The sequence below is a fragment of the Panthera tigris genome, chromosome C1, assembly GCF_018350195.1.
Source record: "Panthera tigris isolate Pti1 chromosome C1, P.tigris_Pti1_mat1.1, whole genome shotgun sequence".
Classification (NCBI taxonomy): Eukaryota; Metazoa; Chordata; class Mammalia; order Carnivora; family Felidae; genus Panthera; species Panthera tigris.
In genome coordinates, this window is record NC_056667.1 from 138,066,634 (window position 1) to 138,091,696 (window position 25,063).

A 25,063-nucleotide genomic window follows, 5' to 3' on the forward strand; every position below is an offset into this window, starting at 1 on the left:
TTGGAATTTGTTCTGCTTCTTAAATCTATGAGTTTATAGTTTTTATCAAATTGGGGAAATTTTTATCCTTTATTTCTTCAAATTTTTTTTGTCCCCCACTCTCTTTCCTCCTTTAGAGATTTCACTTTCACATATAGTAATCCATTTGAATTGCCTCACAGATCACTGATACTCTATTTTTTTTCAATCTCTTTTCTTTGTTTGATTTCTGATAGTTTCTATTATGTCTTCAAGTTTACTAATCTTCTGCAATCTCTAATCTGCTGTTCATCCCACCAAGTGTATTTTTCATCTGATAAATTATTACTTTTCATCTTTGGAAGTTCAACTTCATCTACAGAGAAATCCCCTGTGCCTTTTATCCCCTTTCCCCTGATGGTAACATTTTGTAAAACTAGTAAAATATCATACCAGAATTTGCTGATAGAAAGCACTAATCTTGCTCAGATTTCTCTAATTTTACTGGTACTTACTTGCGTGCCCATATGTTTTCAGATCTGTTCAATTCTATCCCATGTTTAGGTTCTTGTATCTGCCACCATAGTCAAGGTACAGTTCCATCACCACAAGAATCCCTCTTCATGTCCTGTTATAGCCGTACCCACTTCTATCTTGCCCCCCACCTTACCCCCATCACTAACCCTTGCAACAACTGGTCTATTTTCCATCTCTAAAATTTTGTCATTCCAAAAATGCTAGATAAATGGTCTCCTATAGTATATAACCTTTGGGGATTGACTTTTGTCACTCAACATAATTCGCTGGAAGTTCATCAAAGACTGATTGATTTCTCACCTCACTCTGTGTTTTATTTTTCTGCTTTTTTCCATGTATGATAATTTTTATTTGATGCTAGACCTTTTGAATTTTGTCTGTTGGGTCCTGGGTATTTTTGTATGCATATAAATATTTTTCAGGTTTGCTCTGGATTGCAGTTAAGTTACTTGGAAATAACAATTTGATCCTTTTAGGTCTTTCTTTTAAAACTCATTAGGCAGGACTAGAAGTGTTTAGGTCTACATATTCCCCACTACTGAGCAAGATACTCCTGAGTATTTTACTCTATCTATTAGTTATATAGTATAGTAGCTACTAGCCCAGTGTGAGTGTCAAGTCCCACTTGCTTTATCCTTTTTGGGAATTCTTTCCTTGGCCTCAGTTAGTCTCCTCACATGCATGCACTGTTTAGTTCTCTGTTAGATACTCAAAGGGAACACTCTGGGGTGCCTGGCTGGCTCAGTCAGTAGAACATGCAACTCTCTTTTTAAAAATTTTTTTTAATGTTTTATTTATTTTTGGGAAAGACAGAAACAGAGTACGAATGGGGAAGGGGCAGAGAGAGGAGACAGAATCCGAAGCAGGCTCCAGGCTTTGAGCTATCAGCACAGAGCCTGATGCAGGGCTTGAACTTTTGAACCAAGAGATGGTGACCTGAGCTGAAGTGGGACGTTTAATTGACACTGCCACCCAGGCACCCTGGAACATGCAACTCTTGATCTCAGGGTCATGAGGTCAAGGCCCACATGGGGCATAGAGCTTACTTAAATTATAATAAAGTATATGTGAAGTCCCATATTTAAAAAGGGGGGAACCCTCTGCAGATCTCTGTGTATATCTCCCTCTGGAGCTCTTTCTTATCCCACACTCTGTCCTGAAAACTTACACTGCCTTGGTCTCCCCTGACACTAGCTATGTCTTCTTAGCTTAGAGAGTCTGCTGAGCTCCAACTGGGTCCACCCTCTCTGCACATAGTCTGGAAACTCACTCAAGGAAATAAGTTAAGGCAATTCTAGGGCTCCTATCCTTTGTTTCCTGGTTGTCTCTTTTGGTTGCTTGGTGTCTCGTGTCTTCAAAAAGCATTGTTTCATATATTTTGCCTGTTTTTTTCTGGGTGGGGGTTGTTTCAAGCAAGAGTACATCTTACCCCTGTTATTCCATCTTGACTAGAATCCAAAAGTCCTCCATGATTTATTCTTAATCAGATATATTTTTTTCATTTTGACATAAGATTTATTCTCCTTAATCAAGAAAATAGAAACAAAATTGAAATTGAATTTTCTTCTAATTTTATTTTATTATTGCCGCTGCTTACCCAACTATACTTTAATCTTCCTGTTCTAATCATATCTTTGAAAGTACCTTTTATATCTTTAGGATTTTTCTAAAACCCTACTTTATTCTGGATTTAATAAACTTTTGGACGTTTTTCTCAGATGCCTTTTCATTTTCCCTCCCCTATTTCTACCTTTCTTCCTTTTTTCCATCCATTTATCAAAGGTCTATAATGTGTCAGATGCTATGCTAGGCAGTGAGGATAATGCCATGAAAAGAATAGACAAAGTCCTTGCTCTCTTGCTGAAATTCTAGTGACGGGAGAAGGACAATAAACACATAAATAGTATTTTATTTAAGTTAGCAATATGTGCTATAAAGAAAATAAACAAGATGGTATTTTGAGGTGATATTCGAGTTCAAATATTAGAACAATTTTAGAAGAGAGAAAGCAACTGCAAAAGCCCAAAGTCAAGAATTAGTTTGACATATTCAGGGAACAGAAGAAAGGACATGACTGGAGAGACACTTATAAAATGTGGTCAGGAAGTATTCAGAGGTCCAATCACACAAGGTCTTAAAGGCTGAATCTTAGATTTATGTCCCTTTCTTTCCTTTTGCCTTTTAAACACAGCCTCTTTATAACTAAGCCACATAGAAAGCTCTCTGTACAACCCCTTGAGCTTCTACAGATTTCTCTCTGGTTTCTTTATATTTGGGCTTAGGCTAGTTGTATGGTTATGATCAGAATGCTCTTTTTAAAAATTTTTAAATAACTTTAAAACCTTTTTTGCCTTCCTTATAATGGATGCTTACAATGCACTTTTACTTCTTTGAATACTTTGAAATATGCTTTCCAAAGTCTAAAATACCTGTGTAACCACTCCCAGTGTGCACTTCCTAGGCTATTACAATCCCCAAGATAACATGACCCATTTCTCCAATTATTCTAGTTGTGCCTATTATTATTCAGAGTTAAATACAAAGTAGTTTTAAGAGACCATTGTGAATAGGCATCCAAAATTTTGTCAGCTTTTATCACCAGACTTCTAGCAGATTGCTTCTACCGGTCCACTCTTAATATAGCTAAAAAGAAATAACTTCCTAAAGTGCAGTTAGGGTCTTGTCACTCCTCTGTTTAAACTTTGCTGTTGTTTTCCCATTGCAATTAAAAATAAAATTCAAGATGTGATGATGAATAAGGCAGCCGACATGGTTCCTTCCTTGCCTGTTTCTTAATCTCGTGCCACTCCCGCTTTCCCTCATTACACTCCAGTGACATCAATCTTAACTTCATTTTTAGAACACACCCAGCTCTTGTCCAACTCTAGACTTTTGCACATGCTGTTTCCTTTGCCTAGAATGCTCTTCCCCCGATTCTTTTCTCATGGCCAGTTTCTTTTCCTTTGGGCCTCTCAAATTTCACCTCCTCAGAGAACTTTCCATGTCTCTAAAGGAGATCCCTCCTCCCCCATCCTTGTTTTCTCTTAGACCCTGTTTATTTCTTTCATAACACTTAGCATGACCTGCAGTTATTGTATTTATATATTTGCTTATTGGTTTTGTTCTGTTGCCACCACTACAACGTCCCGTATACAATGTCACCAGTGCCTAGAACCATACCTGATATATAGTAGACCCTAAAGAACAATTTAAATAATTTCACCCGAGTTTATACCTGGTTCAGTTTTTGAATGAATGAATGAATAAACATGTTAAAAAGCAAATCATAAAATTTAGAATAAAATTCACTTTTTGACAAAGGTTTTTTAAATGCTTTGGTATCAAAAAGGTCAGCGAAGAAAAAAAGACACATAGGCATTATAAAAATCTCATGATCCAAATTACTAGTTCAGTGTGATCCAGTTACCCTTGTGTGTCTATTCATGAGCAATGAAAAAGATTAACATCAACATTTCTCGCAACATGCGTCTTTGCTGAATATAATTTCATTTTTAACTGTTTATGATCTTTTTGTATTTTGTAAGATTCGTGATGATACGAAACTTTTCAGTGACTCATATTTTATACATAATATGTTAAATTATATTTATATGAATATTAGTGAATACTTATATATATCAAGTATATTGAGGAATTTTCTTTAAAAAACAGAACTTATGTAGTAGTGAACTGTTTGGTAATGTTTGATATAAAACCATGGTTGAAAATATGAAATGGTATGGAATTTTATCTCTTTATTATTCAACATTAGTCATTTAATACAGGTAAATCATAGCACTTGTACTATAATATCCTGGCATTTTTTAAATGATATTGTTTGTTGAAGTGTTCATGATTAAAATATAAAAAATATTACTGCAGTTGTCTATTGAAGTGTTCGCGCTTGAAGCATTAGAATTATCATTGCAGTCGTGTCTTCAGATTTATTTATTAATTGCTTATTACTAGTAGGAAATGACCTAGTAGTCTAAGTTTGAAGATTACTTGAGGGTTTCAGGATTATTATCTTATAAATTTGGCAAACTCCTTCATTTGTCCCTCTTGTTTTTAGTGTAAAAAAATCTAGCTATGTTTTGTGATTGCCTGCTGTGTTTAATAGATTATTTATTTGTCACCATCTGTTTTCTGATTCTAATTTAGGTATCTTTCTGACCAATGTAATGAATCAATAGCTTATAATACTGCTCAGCTATGAGCTAAATTAATATACGTCCCTTAAAGCTATGTAATCTTTTTACATCCTTTGTAAGTCAGGAGAGACTAATTTATTAGCTGATTGGTTAATCTGAGTCATTAGTATCCATCTTGAAAACTATAAAAATAAAAATATTAAAACATATCCTAATTATGAATTTAAAAACAAAAAGCTGCAATGAAGAATAAAGTCTTCAAATAGTACCTATAGTTAGAACTAAGAAAAAAAAAAAAGCTTTATCTTTTTATTCTGCTCTTTTGCTTCTGTATTACGTTGCCATGGAAATTTTTTTCATTAACATTAAATTGATTTGCCCAGAGATGAAATTGCTTGCATCATCTCCTCTCCTCATGTTCATAAAGCCTCCTAAGCCAACTTTAGAGCTTTAGTGTCCAAGCTGGTACAGATTCCCAAGAGTTTCTCCCATGCTGAGTATTCTTAAAACTCAAATATAGCACATTAATGTGTTCAATGTTAGTATCAAGGTTGCTGTCATATTTTCATTCTTGGTCCCCCAAAAATTCTTTTAAGCATTTTAAGTCATCAAGGAAAAACCTGGAATTACAAGCTGAAGAATTCTAAGGATATTTACATAATGAAAATAAACAAAGTCGAATCCTTTTATAAAAGCTTATGTTTAGCATTCTAGGCTTTTTTGCTATAAAATATTAAAGTCCATGTTAATGAACATAGAAAGCCAGTATTTAATATGAGTAATTGGACCTCATGCACCTCTGTTATGCATTAAATTTTATGCCAGACTCAGCTCTTGAAACTACAATTTCATTTCGTGCCCATTGCCAAAAATAAACATAATTCTCTTCTAAGTACCTGATTGCTTCATGCCACTTAAGTGAGCCTCTCAAGTAATTTCCAAAAAGGTTTGGAGAAAGTATACCATGTTTTGTTTGGTTTTGAGTACTTACATAGTAGAGCCTCAGTACATGTTTGTTTGAACTAACATGTAATTTCAGTCTCCGAAGATGAAGATACAAAGATTGTTTTTACTAAGACCACCCAGGGAAGAAAAGGTTGGAAATGCATGGTATTTTATGCAAAAGGAAACCCAATTTCACCATCTATAGATACTAAAAGTACTACAACCTTATGTATGATATTTAAATGTCATTTAAATGTTTTTACACTTAGAATATGTGCTTCAACTCTCTTTTCGTTACTTTATACTTCACTATGTCTTAGAAATCTTTCCATATCACTATAGAACTATCTCTTTTAAGTGTTGTATTATCTTCTATAACTGTTATTTATTTATCCATTCCCTAATTAATAGGCATTTAGGTTATTTTGTGTTTTTCATTCTAGTGATCAATGCTACTATGAATATCATTTTACATAATTCTTTCTTTTTAACCTTATTTATTTTGAGAGAGAGAGAAAGAGAACACAAGCGGGGGAGGGGCAGGAGACAGGGGAGAGAGAATCCCAAGCAGGCTGCAATGTCAGTGCTGAGCCCAACACGAGGCTCAAACCCACGAACTGTGAGATCATGATCTGAGCTGGAGCCAAGAGTCAGACACTTAACCAACTGAGCCACCCAGGCGCCTCCCATTATACATAATTCTTTGTGCACATATTTGATTATTTTTCCATGTGTGATGAAGAGGGATTGCTGTTTTAAAGGATATGCACATCTTAAATTCATATTGATACTGATACATTACCCTCCTAAAAGGACGTAACAGTTTGTCCTTCTAAGTAGTTCATGCCACTACTTTTCCCATACTCAATCAAACTTGATATTACCAATCTTTTAAACATGTTTACCTTGTTATAAGTGAAAAGTGATACTTCTTTATTGCTTTATTTTGCATTTCTGACTACTACTAAGCATCCTTTCTTACATTTATTAGCCTTTTGTTTTACCTTTGCAGCCTATCCATATTTATTGTCCATTTTTCTTTTGGACCTTTTATCTTTTTATCACTGTTTTCACAGCTCTTTATGCATTTCAGATACTAATGCTTTGACTGTTAAATATGTTTTGAATACTTTCTCTAGCTTATCAATTATCTTTTACGTTTTTCGTTATTCTTTTGCTGAACAGAAGTTTTAAATTATGATGTTGTCAAATTGAACAATCTTTTTCATTACAATGTTTGCTTTTCATCTCTTTTAAAAGGGCTTCATAAATCTGGCATAAACGTAGTCTTTAAAATTTTTTTAATGTTTATTTTTGAGAGGGAGAGACAGAGCATGAGCAGGGGAGGGGCAGAGAGAGAGGGAGACACAGAATCCCAAGCAGGCTCCAGGCTCTGAGCTGTCAGCACAAAGTTCGGTGTTCTAACCCACAAACCATGAGATCATGACCTGAGCCGAAATCGGACACTTAACCGACTGAGCCACCCAGGCGCCCCTAAACATATTTTTTATATTATCTTAATACGCTTATATTTTAGTTTGATTTAGTGTTTATTTTTTACTTAAGTCTTGAGTCATTTGGAATGTATTTTTTGTGAATTACATGAGTTATGGAAGTAATTCATTCTTTTTTTCCAAATGGGTATCCAGTTGTCCCAATTCTATGTATCGAATTGGCCATCCTTTTCCTATAGAATTGAATGATACCTTTAGGATGAATTTGCTTATCTATGGCTTTACCTGTGGCCATACTCTTCTATTATATTACTTGCCTATTCTTACATCAATACTACAACTTTTTAATATATTTTACTGTTAGATAGGGCAATTCTCCCTTTCTTGTTTTTGTATGGTGGTTTTATACCCAGCCACCCTCTAAATATCTTTTTCATTGGTTCTAATAAGTTTTCATTTTGAGCTTTCTAAGTAAATGATCACATTGACCTCAAGTACTAACGGTTTTTTTTCTTTATTTCTATTAAGTATATCTCATATAACAGTTGTTGGTCCTGCTAAATATTCAAAACCAATTCATTAGTCAATATTTAATACCAGTACAATTTCACATAAATACCTATGAAGGGGCCCATTTCTATCAACTTCTCCAGAAGGTTTACCTTCTCTACCTGTTCCCCTTCCCAAATTTAGTCCTTCTCTATTCGTGCAAGATGAATCAGAATTATTTTTCTCAATTTCTTTAGCCTCCACATCTTTTTTTTTTCTTTCTTGTCTTTTCTTTTGTTGGTTTTTGTTTGTTTTTCATATAAACATTTCTTTACCTTAAATGTGAGTTATTCCAACCCACATATGAGGCTAAGGGAGTTAGGCAAAATAAGGAAGAGATTCAAAAGTACAGTAGCCATTTATAGTCACCTTCTCTCACCTTAAACAGAATTTTTTTGCCTTTTATTTATATGAGCATTTAACCACTTTGCCTTATAATTTTCATGAGTCCATGTTTTGTCTCCCCAACATTTTAACCCCTTCAGATCAGACCATTTCTCCTGCCTTTTATCCACTTATATTTCCTTTCCTCCTTTCCTTATACCTGTATTGCATGTTCTTCATATAGACCTTTATTCCAGCTTAGATTCTATTTTCCATATCTTCAGTGACACAGTTGCCATATCTCAAACTTCCTTCCCTCTCTGTCTTTTGCTCACCCATCTCTACAACCCTGGTCCTGTTTTATTTTTGTTCATGTTTCCCCTACATTTTTAAAACTTTTTATTTTGAAATGATTTCAAACTTACCAAAAAGTTACAACAGTACATATAAATTATCTATTTATTAGATATCTGTTTATCTATGTATCTGTTTATTATCTCTACACACAAATTCAACAATTAACATTTTGCCATATTTGCTTTATCATTCTCTCTCACACACATCCTGTGTGTGTATTTGTGTATGTTTTTTAGAACATTTTTATATTAAATTGCAAACATGTGATCTATTCTGTTTTTGCTTTTTCCATGCCTATCCTCAGTAATCCAGAAATCCAACTCTATTCATTCTGCTGTCTTGTCTGCCAAGTCATATTCTGGTAAATAAGATCACATTTTGGATTATGCCATAAATTTATGAACACTGACCTCATATTGACTTTCAAGGCTGCCATATATGAGTCACTCTTTCTAAAATTTGCAAACACAGGGGTATTTAGGGATATTAGTTTCTTAAGACATTCTGTGTTTATGGAAATTAATCAGATGATACATTCCGTGTGATTTCATTTGTTTGAAATCTTTGAGATTGTCTTTATGGCCAGTTATTTTCATCTATTTACCAAATATTTATATAGCGCTGACTATGGGCCAGGCACTAAGTGCTTAAGAAATCTTCATTTATTCAATTTGCTCAACACTATGTGGTAGATATGATTATTATCTTCATTTTGCAGATGAGGAAACGGAGGGACAGAGATGTAACTTACCCTAAGTCTAAAAAGTAATCGAGCTGAAATTTTAATTCCAGCAGTCTGGGTCCAGAATCCATGCTCACAACCACCATACTGTGCTAATTTTTCCAATCTCATGTGTTCTTTTTAAAAATGTGTATTTATAATTCTTACCACGTTGTATAATCCTCTGTATATTTCCATCAGATTGAACATTTTATGTACTTCTAATCATGTATATCTTTATTAATTTCTTGCCTAATTGATTTATCAGTTTCCACTGATAAATTTATCACAATCACTGTATGTTGATTGTGGATTGATTAGTTTCTGATTATAATTCTGTCATTTTTTGGCATCAATTATTTTTAGGATATTGTTAGGTATATCTTTTTTCAAAGTTTGTTTCTCGCTAAAGATTCTTCATTTAATAATTATATAACTTCCTTATCAATATATTTTTAAAATAATGAGAATCAAATGAAAATAGACCTTCCATTGCAAACAACTTCATCATTTCAACAAATTCATACTTTCAGTCACAAACAAACATTACTTTTGTAACAGTAATAGAGACCTCTTATCCATCACAATCTCAACCCTTAATTGGTTCATTAATCAAAAAGATGCGTTAAAGCAAAGGATCATTAAAAATATTTATAATTAAACATTTCAATTTATAATCTGTAAGTGTACATTCAGTCAACAATCTTTTTTTTTTTAAGTTTTTATTTAAATTCCAGTCAGTTAACATACAGTGGTATTGGTTTCAGGAGTAGAATTTAGTGATTCAGCCTTTCCATATATCACCCCGCACTCATCATGACAAGTGCCCTCCTTAATCCCCATCTCTTATTTCACCCATCCCCACCACACACCACCGCTGTGGTAACCATCAGTTGGTTCTCTATAGGTAAGAGTAGTCAACAGTCTTTTTAGATCAAAACATTTCCCTATGAGTTTACTTGTTCCCAATGAGTTTACAGCAGTGTCTTTATATGCTATTTTTTTTTTTAACTTTGAAGAGGAACAAGAATTCAAAGACACTTGCAAGATGATTTGAATACAGAATTAGTCAACATTTTTAGCGTTCCCCCACCCCACCCCAAGATTCTCCACTTTTTCATCTTATTTGACCTCATTTTTTAGGAGGCTTGTCTTAAAAGTTATGTTTTTAGCTTAATTTTCACAGAAATAGTCATTCTTTTTTTATACTTACATTTCATAGTTTACAAAAATTTTATTAAATATTATACCAGCAAGTGTTACTGACTCAGACAGTTTTGGAAACAACACAACTAATATTGGAAAGCATACAACTCAACTGGTAAAAAGCAGAGGTAAACATTTGTCTGTTTTCAAATAGAAATGGTGTTTTGATTAGTTGAAGATTTGTTTAAGTGGAGGTCAGCTAAGGGAGTTTCCTCTGTAGTTCAAATTAGAATATGTTCTTCAAGTAAATAATTGCAAAATCACTAAGTCATTCTCCATCTGACAGATGTCATTATCAGCAAATAACTACATAGGAATGAGATTGCATTTATGAGTTAAGATACCTATAGACCAGCAATGCTTATGCTAGAAATGTCACAGATTTATGATATGAAAACTTTTTTGAGCTTATGTACATAGAGATTCACCCTATGCTAGGAAGATGGACATGTTTTTTAAAGTTATATTCATGAAACTTCTTAACACAACTTTACACTTTCAATCTGATCAGGCTTTTCCCTGTTCCATTGGTGTCTTTTTCTTTTTTTCTTTAATGTTTATTTATTTATTTTTGAGAGAGAGAGTGCGCACGTGTGCACAAGCAGGAGAGGAGTAGAGAAAGAGGGAGACAGAATCCCAAGCAGCCTCCACACCATCAATGTGGAGCCTGTCTCAGGGTCAGGAATCCATGAACTGTGAGATCATGACCTGAGTGAAAATCAAGAGTCCATCGCTCAACTGACTGAGCCACCCAGGCACCCCAGTGGGTGTCTTAATCTCAGTAAACATATGTAAGATTGAGTTGAAAAAATTGAAGTCATCTTTATGAAGTCTCTCTTGCTTTTCTAGATTAGGTAGAAATGATAGAATTGGCTGGACCAGAAGAGCATCCAACTCAGAAGAGATTCTTCAAAGGTTTCCTTATGGGGGACACAAATTTAAATGTTAAAAATATATTAACACTGTAAAAAAAAACTTAAGATGCACATTCAATGCATTATACCACATTGGAAACACATCCTGAAACAAACACATAAACATATCATGAAATAAAAGTAAACCATGACACTAGTTTGTATATATTTTTTAAATGTTTATTTATTTTGAGAGAGAGTGCAAGCAAGGGAGGGCCAGAGAGAGAGAGAGAGAGGGAGAAACAGGGAGACAGAGAATCTGAAGCAGGTTTCAGGCTCCAAGCTGTCAGCACAGAGCTCAAAGCGGGGCTCGAACTCACAAACTGTGAGATCATGACCTGAGCCAAAGTCCGAGGCTCAACCAACTGAGCCACCCAGGTGCCCCAACTAGTTTATATTTTTATGCACTGCTGACTAAAGCTTTGCTACCAATATTCATGTGCATTTTGAACTTCTTATGGGTATGCATTTTTATTTTTAAGCTTTTAGCTGGGCTTTTTAAAAACTTGAGTTCACTATTTTTTATCCAAATCAAGTTATACAAACAAGAGTACTGCTGCAGCATATGTATGCTTCATTGAAAAAATGCAAACACAACATAGGAGTATCTTCCCACCATGTATCCTTATCATTCCTTAACAGTTTTGCGATGGCAGATTAATATGATAATATTGTATTAAAGCAAGCAAGTTTTCTTGCTTAATTTTAGTTTTGGATATTTCTTGCCTATATTTTACATTCATGGCCAGAAACATGAATAATGATTAGATATAGTGTTTCAATTTTGGAAACAAGACTTTTTTTTACCATTTTATTTAATTTATTTTTTTAATTTACATCCAAGTTAGTTAGCATTTAGTGCAACAATGATTTCAGGAGTATATTTCTTAATGCCCCTTACCCATTTAGTCCATCCCCCCTCCCACAACCCTTCCAGTAACCCTCTGTTTGTTCTCCATATTTAAGAGTCTCTTATGTTTTGTCCCCCTCCCTGTTTTTATATTATATTACTTTTGCTTCCCTTCCCTTGTGTTCATCTGTTCTGTGTCTTAAAGTCTTCATATTAGTGAAGTCATATGATATTTGTCTTTCTCTGACTGACTAATTTCACTTAGCATAATACCCTCTAGTTCTGTCCATGTAGTTGCAAATGGCAAAAAGATTTCATTCTTTTTGATTGCCAAGTAATACTCCATTGTGTGTGTGTGTATACATATATGTATATGTATACATATATATGTGTGTGTGTGTATACATATATATATATGTGTATATATATATATACATATATATATGTATACACACACACACACACACACACACACACACACACCACATCTTCTTTATCCATTCATCTGTTGATGTACATTTGGGCTCTTTCCATACTTTGGCTACTGTTGATAGTGCTGCTATAAACATTGGGGTGCCTGTGTCCTTTCGAAACAGCATACATGTATCCCTTGGATAAATACCTAGTAGTGCAATTGCTGGGTCATAGGGTAGTTCTATTTTTAATTTTTTGAGGAACCTCCGTACTGTTTTCCAGAGTGACTGCCCCAGTTTGCATTCCCACCAGCAGTGCAAGAGAGATCCCCTTTCTCCACATCCTCACCAACATCTATAGTTGCTTGAGTTGTTAATGTTAGCCATTCTGACAGGTGTTAGGTAGTATTTTATTATGGTTTTGATTTGTATTTCCCTGATGATGAGTGATGTTGAGCATTTTTTCATGTGTCGGTTGGCCATCTGGATGTCTTCCTTGGAGAAATGTCTATTCATGTCTTTTGCCATTTCCTCACTGGATTATTTGTCTTTTGGGTGTTGAGTTTGCTAAGTTCTTATGGATTTTGGATACTAACCCGTTATCTGGTATGTCATTTGCAAATATCTTCTTCCATTCCGTCGGTTGCCTTTTAGTTTTCCTGATTGTTTCCTTCGCTGTGCAGATGCTTTTTATTTTGATGAGGTCCCCATAGTTCATTTTTGCTTTTGTTTCCCTTGCCTCCGGAGATGTGTTGAGTAAGAATTTGCTGTGCCCAAGATCAAAGAGTTTTTTGCCTGCTTTCTCCTCAAGGATTTTGATGGCTTCCTGTCTTACATTGAGGTCTTTCATCCATTTTGAGTTTATTTTTGTGTATGCTGTAAGAAAGTGATCCAGGTTCATTCTTCTGCATGTCACTGTCCAGTTTTCCCAGCACCACTTGCTGAAGAGACTGTCTTTATTCCATTGGATATTCTTTCCTGCTTTGTCAAAGACTAGTTGGCCATATGTTTGCGGGTCCATTTCTGGGTTCTCTGTTCTGTTCCATTGATCTGAGTGTCTGTTTTTGTGCCAGTACCATACTGTCTTGATGATTACAGCTTTGTAATACAGGTTGAAGTCCGTGGAAAAAAGATTTCTTTACTCTCCCTTCAAGCTTCTTGACCATTTTAATTGCAGAGACCTTAATGTTGCTGAAGCCAAATTCACTATTAAAAAAAAAAAAAAAAGTTGCCTTTAGCAATAGCTTTTCTGTGGTAATCAGAACTGTGTTAATATTATAAAGCCAGAACAAAGTACAGAAATGACTCCTTTGAAGATGATTTAAAATTGCAACTGTCACCCATATCTCTTGATTTCATACTTTCTATTAATCAAAGTAGTCCCTTATTTTTATTGATGAATTTTAATAAGTAATGTTATAATTTGGTCTTATAAAATGAATTATTACCAGCAAGCATTGGAGATTATACATATTATATATATAATGAATTATTACCAGTAAGCAATGGAGATTATACATATGTAATATGTAATGGAGATTCCATTTAGATTTCCTTAGACAAAAGAAATCTACACCAAAAATAATTTGAAAAATACTGATCTAGTTCAGCCCATTAATTTTTACAAATTAAAAAGTTAAAGCTCAGGTTAATTGTCTTACTAAAGTTATACAGCCAGAAAATTTCAGATTCTAAACCTCCTCTTACCTCACTGTTCTTTCTATTATTTGTTACCTCATCTCTGAATTTCTACAGCACATTTAGTTTATGCTATGGCATTCTGTTTGCGTACAAGCACTCATTCACTTACTCACAAGTAATTCTCTGTGTACCGGGCACTCCTCTAGGCACTGTAGACAGCCCCTGCATTTAGAAATTGTACTGATAATAGAATAAGAAAAGTAGATTCTATACAGCCTCCATTTGATTTTGGTTGAATACTCATCTGCAGTTAGCCACCTTCATATATCACTGGGTGGTTTTAACATATTCCTAACAAGAACTTTTTTATTTTATGATTATATTTCAGGGGATTTAAAACATTCTCTAGCATTTTGAAAGGTGAGAAAAACAAATAATTCAACTTAGAGTACACTGTTTGCATATCATGTACCTGGTAATGTGTTTGGCAACCTCAAAAACAGGGTATATAAAGCAAGGAATGTGTGTACATAAAACAGAGTGTATTAAGTGCTGTTACATATGTGTAAGCAGCACTGTAGAATGAGAGAGCAATGAATGAGTAACTCTGAGAAGGAGTCTAAAGAGGGATTCATGGAAGAATTGACCGGAGAGTTTAAAGAGCACAAGGTTGCTTGCTTTAAGAACGTGGAAGGAAATCTTTCTATGTCCAGGGAACAACATGTGCATAGGCATAGAGTTGTGAATAGTTCTGGCATTTCCACAAAAGGTTAATGCCACAGACTAACTAGGGTGTCTTGGGAGGAGTGGTGGATAAGCGCTTTTAGACATCGTTAGGTAGTTGAAGAAGAGAAGTAATGAAATTACTCACATTGGACCTGAATGTGAGGCTTCCCTAGGTACAACGTAGGTGAGGAACGCCCTAGGTATGCCTCATGCTTCTACCTATTTCTGTGTCTAGGTGTTAAGTTCTCTGAGAACACTGATGGTATTTTGTCCTTCCCTATCTTACAGTGACACATGCAGTGCTAAGCGTGACAGGGGCTCCGTATATGCCTACTGATTATGCTCATGTGTAAGGTTCTGTACTTTGTGCTATGAGAAATGAAAAGTTGTGATCCACCTAGCCTTCAAGGAGCTATTGAACCTAAAGCAAAAAATTCTAGGGAATTTTATCTGTTATGATGACTAATATGTCCATGTGCCCACAGAGCTTATGTTCTTTATCAGAGGAAATATAGGGTAAATAGTATATACAGTATGTTAGTGATAAACACTAAGGAGAAAAACAATAAAATAGGAAAGGCGGATATAAATTACCAAAGAGGAAAAGAGAAGGTAAAGTTATTTAATTTATCTTGTCTCCATTTCCTTAACTCTAGAAAAGAAAAAACAATACTCTTTATTTATAGGACAGTGACAAGTATTAAGTTAGTTAATAGATGTATGTATAAAATGCTCAGTGCTGTTCCCAGAAGATGGTAGGAAGTCAGCTAATATTATTTATACATTTGTCTAAAATAACTTTAGAACAATAACCATCTTATTTTCATCAGTTAGGAACTTCTTTTTTTAATGGATATACTTCCAAACAGTTTTGAACTACTCTATCTATAGGCTAAGACTCCCTCATCCATATCTTGCTCCTTTTAGCTTCTGCTTCCAATGCATTCACATCTAATAATACTTTCTTAGTGAAGTGAATCATCGTCTTTTGATAGTATTTCTTCTTTGCTTATCTGGATGTCAGGTCACCATTTTCTATTTCAGGCATGAGGCAGACATCCAGATCTTCCTGTGGAAAATATTCATTAATGCTTCATCCCTTATACCATCTCAAGGTTAAAAGGTCTGACAAAATGAGACCTTTATGCTTGCTTACCAGCTAAAAATAAGTACAATATTAGAATTGATATTACCAGACAGAAGAGTAAAATCTTTAATATTAATCTTTTGAAACTAAGATCATTTGCATGGATTAGGTGAAATTTCACGTCTCCTACTAACCTTTCTTTGTCTGTCTAATTTCAATGCATCCTTAAATGTATCCAGCATCCCCCTTTCTCTGATCCCTGAGAACTAGACTAGCTCTTTCTTTGTACTCCTTTAGCACTACATATTTAGCCCTATTGTAGCCAGTGTCAGTCAGTTTTATAATTACCTGTTTATTGGATTGCACAGCTCCCTACCCTCCACCTCCAAGGCATAGCTTCTTGAGATGGGGCTTGTATTCTCTTTATGTCCAGTTTCTTAGTATCCATTATTGTGCTCCACATGTAGGGGATGGCTAGTAAATGCTTAAAACACTAAGTCCAATACTTGGAGTACCTTTAATATATCAAGATTATAGAGACATTGTTATTTAATCTTTGTTCTGCATACCTTAATTGCTCCTTTGTCTCTCCTGGCTGCTTTCTGAGAAATAGCAATACTCAAGCATGCTGTACACCCTGTCCTACACATCCCCCTGTCCTGCTTTGGCCCTAAACCAAAAAGAAAAAAAGAGCAAGTTGGCTGGTCCAGGATGTGGTCCTTACTCTTCCAATTAAAAGAAAATGTTGAGGAGCATCTGGCTGGTTCAGTCAGTAGACGTGCAACTCTTGATCTCAGAGTCACAAGTTCAAGCCCTGTATTGGGCAAAGAAATTACTTTAAAAAAGAAAGAAAAGAAAAGAAAAGAAAAGAAAAGAAAAGAAGAAAAAATTTATTTTCCATTGCTCTCAAGGGTGATGGGCCTCTAGGGTTTGACGCAGATCATCTGTATTTACAAGAAATTAATTTATAAGCCAAACATAACCCATTTGTTTATTTGCTTTCATGGACTGAAATACTTGTACCTGATATCCAAGTTATGAACTTAATGATATCAAATCACCTATGAAATCCAACAAATAATCAGAAGGTTGTTCATTAGCTATGGAAAGAGAACAAATGAGTTTACACTGTCCCAAGGATTACTTTGCTCTGACTGAGAAAGAACCTTGTCAGTGTCTCCTTGATGTCTCAGAGAAAATAGGATAAGGGTTAACAAGGTCTCAAGTACACTTTCGAAAGTCCTTATAAGTAATCTTTTCCCTTATTGGCTGAAAGGAAACAATATTAAAAGCGAGGGGGAGGAGAGCAGCATTTTATAACTCAGTAATGGTAATGTACAATTTGGTTCCATGATTCTTTGATCCCAAGATGAGTTCTTGAGATAATGCTAATTTGTGGTATTACTGACGATGGGGCTAAGAAAGAATGGAAGATAGAAGATTGAAGTTGGGTGAGAATTCTGTGTACCCTCTACCTCCTCTAACTCAAAAATCACCACAGTTTCAGGGTCAACTCAATTTTATTAAGAAAGTTCGCTATCTGCTCTTGGTTTTAGCTAGCTTACTAGAACTCCTTCACAAACTAATCATGTATGATGATCCACTGAGAGTTCATCCTCCACCCTTGTGAAGACACTACGAATTATAGGTTAAGTGGTGATTAAGAAACAAATAAATTGTACTCCTTGTCAAGGACTATAGTGAGTCTTTCAAGCCTTATCTCAAGGTCCTTTCTATTCCAGAGATTGGAAACCCAAGTGCCTACAGAGGCCAGGCTGGTGGGAATGAAGCAGGAAGCCACTGCACTGAACTGGAGAGCCAAGTCCTTTCTGAAGGAGCAGTCACTGCTCCGTTCCAGATAATTGTTGCAAGGCAGGAATGTTGACCTAGTATTACCACATCATCCAGTCTCTCAGGTAAAGCAGGAAATGCAAATGTTCATGCAATATCCTTTCATTTAAATATTGTCAACTAATTCATCATTATTCTCAAACTGTGTACATGCCAAACACTTCCGCAGATAGGACTTGGCCCAGAGTCCTCCTGTTTGTAACTTGGTCTTATATTTTGCTTAACTCTTTGTTAAATAGGAGATGTTATTTTCTATAGGTTTTGCTTTTCTTCAGCATGTTCTCTAAGATACTCTATGCTTGGTGTTATGATACTAAAACTCCTTTCCACTCCAACCTGAGTACTGTGTGCATAAGTTTTCTTCGGCTGCTACATTTTCTCTGCCTCCCTCAGCATTCCAGTGAGCAGTAAAATGCTAAATGGAGTCTCCTTGAGATACTTTTCATATGACACCATTGAACATCTGCAGGTATTACTACTTACTTACTCATTTTATTCCTGATATGTGAGCTGCATAAACACAGTAAAAGGTCGCTTATTTCATGGGACTTAGAGATTGTGTATCTTGGACTCTTATTTTTTGAATCCATGTACAGACGATATTCCTCTTCTTGCTTTTTTAGAGACCTTATGGAACAATGAATTAGACTGTACTTCTCTTTTACATTTAATTACATTTATTGGACGTGTTGACTGGACCAGAGTGTTCCTAGATACTTACACATATTTAGAGACAGTGTCTTTAGATAGGTTTCTACAATGGCTGACAAGTCTTCCTGTTTCCACCTTGAGTGAACTTATTTTCGAGGTTACTAGGGGTCACCGTTACCTCTCTACAGAACTGATTACTCCAAGTACGAACTTGGCGTCTGTTGCCAGGTGAATTGAAGAGTATAGTAAAGAATAAGTAAGTAAGTAAAAGAGTATATAAAAGACTAAAAGAGTATATAAATATTAGTTATTTAAATGTTATACAACCCCAAATGAGTATAGTTTGTAATTGTTTCATTCCTAGTACAGTTTGGGGAAAAACCAATATTGATGTACATCATTTCTCAAAAATGATTTGACCTATATGTATATTGAGCTGTTCCTTGAGTAGCCAAAATACCAGTAACGTACAGATAAGATGTGAAAGTTACTCCTCAAATTTGCTCTAAAATAGACTATGTAAATGTAGACAAGTATTTTTTAAAAATATCCTCTATGAGAAACTTCACTATTCTATAGAAAAGCAAAAATAGCAAACTCTGCTGGTGACTAATATACAGAAATAAATCATAGATAATTTTTCCCTCAGCAATATAGTGACTTTATCAATTAGTTTATAGATGTTCTGGTGTAACCTATTACTATACTTAAAACAGTTCTCTAATTCTTTTTTACAGAATATGAGCTGGTGATTGTGCACTTTTTGGCTTTTAAGAGAGCTTTTAAAATGCATAGTAAGCATTTTCTACATATGTATATAGACCCTCAATTTCTACTTCCTTAAATATTTTTAAAGGCACAAAAGGAGGCTTTAACTTGAAGTTAACTGTCTCAATTTGCTCTTTCTTTGCAGGCAGGTAGAATGACAAGGGTGAAATGAAAGCTCAGTTATGTGTAGTAATACATGTGAATTACTAGATATTATAAGGAAGAATTAAAGGGGAACCCAAGTTAGAGTTGGAAAACCTAATGACTGGAGAAACCAGGGAAGACCTCTTTGAGAAAGTGACATTTAAACTGAGATAAACAGAAGTTGGTTTGATGAAGAACAAGAATGTAGGGATGGGAGACGTATTCCAAGCAGAAAAGTAAGAGTGACACTCTGAAGCATTTTAGAACCAGTCAAAGGGATAGTCTTAATTTTCATTTCTAGTATTTAGAGCATCCAAGTTAATGCAGTATTTTGTATCTTTTTCACTTGGCTAAAACAGAAAAAGAAATAATAGCATAATACCAGCTACAAAGCTTGTGACTGTTTCCAATAAAAAAGTATTCCTAGTGCTTTTAAGGATTAGGAAAACATTAATTGGCTGTTCTATGGATATAATATTTAGTTTTTTGGAAATAATATTTTTCTTGATTGCAAAGTCAATAGATTTTTATTCTGGAAAACTTTGAAAATACAGAAAAACAATGAAGAAAATAAAAATCATTCATATTCCTGCTACCCAGAGACAACCACTGAGAGGTTAGTGTTTCTGTATTCCTGCATCTACATATGTAGTAGCATTTTTGTAAATGAAGATTTATGAATCTTTTTTTTAAATTTTTTTTCATGTTTATTTTTGAGAGAGAGACAGACAGAGCACAAGTGGGTGAGGGATACATAGAGAGAGGGAGACATAGAATCTGAAGCAGGCTCCAGGCTCTGAGCTTTCAGCCCAGAGCCCGATGTGGGGCTTGAACCCATGAATCATGAGATCATGATCTGAGCTGAAGTCAGACACTTAACTGACTGAGCCACCCAGGCTCCCCAAGATTTATAATTCTACATGCAACTTTGTAGTATGTTTTTTTTCACCTGACAATATCATGTATCTTTTCCAGTGCTATTAAATTTTCCATAACATGATTTTAATAGCTATGCATAAATAGCAACAACTCACATATTTGCCACATGCTAGGCACTGGTTTAAAACTTTTAACTTTAATCCACAGAACAATTCTGTAGGGCTATAATCTCTCTTTTATAAGGAAAGAAATGTTAAAACTTGTCCAAGATCACAAGCTAATAAAGTATAGAGCTACATAGCTTCTAAAAGCAGTAATTAATTTACATAAAACCCTATTTTAGACTTTCAGGTTGTTTCCAGTATAATTTGGAGGTATTTGAAAAATAATCATGATTTTGTGGGTTTGCAGTCTAGGTTGGGCTCTGTGGGGCCAGCTCATCCATGTTCCATATCGTTTTGACTAGACTTACTTACATGACTGGGCCCTCAGCTGGACTGGCTGGACCAGCTGGACTTCTTTGTCTCCATGTGGACGCTCATCCTCAAGCAGGCAGGCTCAGATTGGTCCTGAGACAATGGCATTCCAGGAAGCGAGAGTGGAAGATGCAAGGCCTATCAAGTTTTAGACTCAGCACTTGAATAGTAGCATATCCATCACATTCCATTGGTCAAAGCAAGTCACAAGGCCAGCCCAGATTCAAAGTGTGGAACAATAAATCCTACCTTCTGGTAAAAGGAGCTACAGAGTGTTTGAGGCCAATTGCAGTCTACTATTTGTACTCAGCATTTAGTTCTCTGAAGGCTTCTCTATGGCAAGGATGTATGTGTAAGTTGCCTATCGTTGGCAGCAAGAAATGGCCTGGTATAAATAATTCTCCTAACCATAAATGGGCATAGGCCATTGTTACCTTGACTGAGAACTGGCCTCACTCTGAGAAGCCTATCCCTGTACCTTCCAAGTTTGTGAAAAAATGTAACTTTCCTATGTGAATATGATCCCTCATGTACAGATTGTGAATTTTTATACTCTTCTGCATTAAAAGGGCAAAGACATTCAAACTAGAGAGCTTTGGTAATCAGGGCAGGAAAGATGTGCTTATGGTACTCTACACAGCTGTATAAAACAAATGTAAATGCACTGAGGGTAGTTTGGGGTAAGTAAGTAGAGCCCATTCGGTAGCAGAACCCGTTAGAGCCTTACATAGGATGCATTTGAGAAGTATGTTTTAGAAGAAGTGGCTGCAAAATGAAATTAAGAACCAAATGGCAATAATAACCAGAGTGGAAATAGGAATAATCTATGAAGCAGTTTTTTAAAAATGAAAAAAGATGTAACTGCAAGATAAGTGTGTTCATAAATAAAAATGCATAGCTTGAATAAATAGGTGAAAGGTGAAACAGATGGGAAGGTTGGATGGGAGGACTGGCTAAGTGCTGTAAAGGAGCTGTTTGAATAATTGATATGAGGGTGAAAGATAATTGAAAAGGGGAAATGTGATTTAGGGTTGCTCTAACAAGCATAATTTAACTAATAATAATGGAAAGATTATGAGTATATCCATTTATTACCCAATCAAATGATAATAATGTTGTAGCCACTCAGACATTACTCTCCAAAATTCTAATGCTGATGTTATTGTTTAATACAATCATATCTGTTGTGGTATGTACATATTGTTTTGGAATTTAAGTGTAAAGGTAGCTTCTACGGGAGACTTGGTCTCATTGGAGAACCTGAGACATTCACTTGCAAATGTTGGAATGGAATAGATTCCTTATTTCACTCTAAACATTTCAAGGGCTAAGTTTATAATCATAGCATATAAAAATAAATGATTTAGACTTATATAATTATAAAATATTAGTATTTTACGTAAACTAATTTACGTAGTCTTACCTTGAAAAATCAGTAGTTCATCTGGTATTCATTCAATCCTACTATATATATACAAGTAACCTCACAAGGCACAAGATCAATGTGTGATGTCATTATAAACATTTTAATAGAATTTACTCATGATATCACATGACTCAAAAAATCAATTTATTATTTTACCATTAGTAAAGTTTGTGTGACATTATTGAGAAGAATTTATAACATTTGATGTTATTCAGAAAGATTTATGAGGAATACCTACTTACTTATTTTCATGATGTCATAATCTGATAGTCTTCATGGTGCTTTGAGTATAACTTTTAAAATATACATTTAACACTGCATAAACTAGTGAGTTTATTCTTAGGTTGAAAAGAATGTCAGTAAAGCAGATTAAGAAAAAAAGGTCTGTTGTATTAATTAGCATCCTATTGAAATATAAGTTTAATTTTAAATTGTTGGATTCATTTATTTTAATGGTTTCTTTATTAATCCAATTAAAATGTATATATAAACCACTTCATAAATAAAACTGATGCACTTTACAAATAAAATATAAAGTCACTTTATTGATTTTCTTAGAAGCCCTATCATACTTTCTACACAGAAATTATCAGAGATTATGAGATCAGGGACAAATCTAGAGCAAAACATCTTTTATATATTTTGTCAACATTCACACTCATTAGCTTCCACTGGCTTCTTTTAAAAACCTCTCTTTCAGGAGCACCTGGGTGGCTCAGTCGGTTAAGCGTCTGACTCTTGGTTTTGGCTCAGGTCATGATCTCACAGTTTTGTGAGTTCAAGCCCCACAGTGGGCTCTGTGCTGAGAGCTTGTTTGGGATTCTCTCTCTCTCTTTCTCTCTCTCTCTCTCTCTCTCTCTCTCTCTCTCTCTCTCTCTCTGCCCCTCCCCTACTCACAGTGCCTCTGTCTCTCTCAAATAAATAAATAAACTTTAAAAAAAAACCTTTCATTTTAGATGCATGTGTTGCTAAATTTTTATAAGCCTACATGGTAAAAATCAGAATATAAAATTATGTTGACTGATTTGAATATGCAGTCTTCAGGAAGTATTTAAGCTCCTACTGCAGACCAGGCACTATACCAGAAACTAGGAATATAGGAAGGACCTAGAGAGACATGGTCCCTGCTGTGAGGAAGTTTACAGTCTATGGGGAGAGAAAGCCAATAAACAAACAAATAAATGATAAACAAATGGATGATGAGAGGTACCAGTGAATTGACAAAGTTTGAGAGATTACCTATGGCTTACAGTATAGTCTCTTCGAGGAGGTAACATCTAATTTGAATTCTGAATGATCAAAAGAAGCCAATGCAAAGAAGTAAATCAAGCCACTAAAATTCATTTCACTAAAAGCCAATTCCCAAACTAATTTGCATATTTAAAGAAAGTAGAAAAATTAAAATGTCTGTAGAATTGTGGTAGATCTCAGAATATACACACACCCACAACCCACCCACCCCCACACACCACTTTTTGAATTTTATATTGTTGTTGCTAGAATTGTTTGTGGAATAAATTTGAATTATGTCCTAAGTGTAAGATCTATCCCTGATCCTGAGTGTTGGTGAGATGTAGGTACCTTTCATATCACAATATCTTTTCTGCTTTAACCTGTGTCTATTGGGCTTAAACCAAGCCATATAAACAAGGTGGGTCATAATGGAATCTTCGGGGGAGATGAAGGGAAAATGTTGTGGATGTGCAGGGTTTTTTTTAATGTTAAATTTGGAAAAGAGGAGAAACTATTGTTTTTAGATATAAACTATAAAAATAAAGCATGACTAAATATTTTATGATGAATCTCTTTAGGAAATAAAGTTATCAGAATCTTAGGGGCAAAGAGAAGATTTTAATATTTAGCAAAAGAGGACATACAAGAGGGTTTCAAAAGTTTGAGAAACATGGCCTGAAATGCTTTCCCAAAACTACCCTTTTGTCACTTTAAGAAATTTATCAAGGGTCTTAAAATTTGGCAATTCCATTTTAACAAAGAATTCTCACTAAATATGCCAAAAAGGCTGAAATATTTATCTCAGATTTATTTGTAGTTGCTAAAGTCTAGGAAAAAATCTATGTTCACAAGAGGGAAGTGAATAAATTATATATGTGTGTGTGTGTGTGTCTGTGTGTGTGTATCCCCAAAAATACTATCCAGCAATTAAAAATAATATTTTGGAAAAATATTTAATGCCATAGTAAAATGCTCAGGATGAAAATAAAGTACAAAGTGGTCATGATCCAATATTTAAAGGAAAAAGACATGTTTAGAACATGAAAAAAACTTGGATTCAGTACAACTTTGGAGAGCAACTTGGCAGTGTCTGAAAAATTGAGACTGTGCAGACTCTACAGCCTAACATTAATATGATTGATACACCAATAAATAAATAGTTCTATAATAATATGATAGAATACCATTCAGATGTTAAAAATTAACAAATTGGATCTACATGTCTGAAACAGGGACAGATCTATGTATCTCAACTGAGATAACTCTCAAACAGTGTTGAATTTTAAAAAGCAAGTTGCAGAATGATATATATGTGTAATAGTATTTATATAAAAATTTTGAAACACATATACCAATACCAAATATTGTTTACATATACATATACAGGGAATAAACATATAAAAGCAAAGCCTATAAGAATGAGGACCAGATTTATGATGGTGGTTGCCTTTAAGATGGAAGGGAAAGAAATAGGACTAAAAAGAGAGACGGGTGGGGGAGGGAGATAGTATTTAGCTGTATCTGTAATGGAGTTTTATTTTTAAAAATAAGCAAAACTGACAAAATGCTGACATTGTGAATTTGGAGTAGTGGTTTATTGTTATAATAATTTCTTTTTTAACATGTGCTTTTAAAATTTTCTAAAAACAACTATTAAAAGAAAGTACATTCAGGTTTGCAGTAGTTATTCAACACTGAGATTACAGTCCAATTTAATTTTCACCTTCAAACATCTCCGAATTTTCCAAATTCACAAATGAATGTTGAGGAAATAGGTGCCACTTACAGATAAATAAATGATA

The 25,063-nt window shown here is 34.6% G+C and overlaps 1 protein-coding gene across 2 annotated transcripts in view; it reads left to right on the forward strand.

The window, feature by feature from the left end:
• Window positions 1–25,063, forward strand: part of MBD5 (methyl-CpG binding domain protein 5) — a 159,606-nt gene that overhangs the window by 68,968 nt on the left and 65,575 nt on the right. Inside the window, exon 3 of one of the 2 annotated variants that reach the window (XM_042994409.1) lies at window positions 17,576–17,749. The gene's annotated coding sequence lies outside the window, so the exon portion shown is untranslated. Of the gene's footprint in view, window positions 1–17,575; window positions 17,750–19,761; window positions 19,864–25,063 lie in introns of those variants that run through there. The other variant, XM_042994410.1, reaches the window with a different exon arrangement.